At 37.0% G+C, this 1,248-nt stretch overlaps 1 long non-coding RNA gene across 2 annotated transcripts; it reads right to left on the reverse strand.

Moving 5' to 3' along the window:
• Nucleotides 1-148: 148 nt before the first annotated feature.
• LOC122072265 lies at nt 149-987 on the reverse strand. 2 transcript variants are annotated; one of them, XR_006138363.1, is made up of 3 exons: nt 718-987; nt 538-623; nt 149-309 (listed from the first exon to the last, which is right to left on the reverse strand). It is a non-coding gene; the product is annotated as an uncharacterized LOC122072265 (long non-coding RNA). The 2 variants fall into 2 exon arrangements; XR_006138364.1 differs by having other exon boundaries at nt 150-303; nt 718-984.
• Nucleotides 988-1,248: the final 261 nt, after the last annotated feature.

Here is a 1,248-nt window from a genome sequence, read left to right on the forward strand (position 1 = left end):
AAAAAAAAAAAAACCTAACTGAGAAACCCATCAAACAATAATCTAACAAGGTCCCCTAAATTTCATCATATTAATAGTTTTCGATAAGAAAGAAGTCAAGTAGCATTACCTAACCTTTAATTCAGGAGAAGGCAAAGGAATGAAAAATAAAGACGAAAATGGAAAACAGACCTTCCTTTTGAGATTGTAACGGTGCCATTCAGATTTGTAATGAAGCTTTTGCAGTAAATCATCTTCAAATTCCTTATTGCACGCATTGCAGGTGAGCCCAGGCATCTTCGAGGTCTATTTGTGAGAGAGAATCTGAATCTTCGCCACAAAAAATCACAACTTTAGAAGAAACCTTTTAGGGCCTTAAATCGCAGAGGTAGAAACAAAAAAGGCGGCCTTTCTTGGGTTACAGGCACTCGGGAGTCGGGAGATAATCTTCAGTGTATACGCTAACCGTACAAAATTAGGTCGAAAACGGTATCCTTTCACCACCAATGTAAAATTAAAATGGTATTTTAAGTTCCAAATCTCAATCATACTTCGTACCTGAAGCCGATGAACAGAAATCCGATGAACGACGAAGAACAGGGGCGGCAGCGTTGTCTCTCCTCTCTGCGAGAAATCAAGTTTTTCTGCTTTTAGAAAGAAAAAAAAAAACGAGATAAGGTTGAAGAACAGAGAAGCGGGTAGAAGGAAAAGATGAAGCTGCGGGGCCGGCGGCGTCACCTGTTGTAAAGAAAATCAGGGGCGGCAGCGGTGTGGTGTCTTATCTCCTGCGCAATACTCGGATGAAAATAATAGGGTGAAGTGTTGAGATTTGAGAGAATGGTGAAAGACCTAACGGGAATGATTTGCAAAAAAAAATTGGAACGATATTGAATTAACGAAACGTCGATTTGTTGTTCCGTCAATTTTCGTCTGAAAAATTTTACGTCACCCTTCAAAGAATACCATAATTATAACAACACATTCTTTCTTTCACCAAATTAGACCAAATTAGACTTAAGATCTTCTACCATTAGTCATTGTTAATAAATATACCTTATATATTGATGTCGGCAACTATATTTTATTTTAAATATAAAAATATCCTTATTAAATATGAAGTACCAAAATGCCACTACTATGAAAAAATGAGAGGAAGAAAGGAACCCAGTTGAATAATGCTCTGAATGATTAAAAAGAATTGAAGTAAAAGCCAAAAGGGGGAGGAATGAAAACAATTAAAACACCTCATTGTCCCTAATCCCCAACTTG

The sequence above is a fragment of the Macadamia integrifolia genome, chromosome 2 (genome assembly GCF_013358625.1).
Source record: "Macadamia integrifolia cultivar HAES 741 chromosome 2, SCU_Mint_v3, whole genome shotgun sequence".
Lineage (NCBI taxonomy): Eukaryota > Viridiplantae > Streptophyta > Magnoliopsida > Proteales > Proteaceae > Macadamia > Macadamia integrifolia.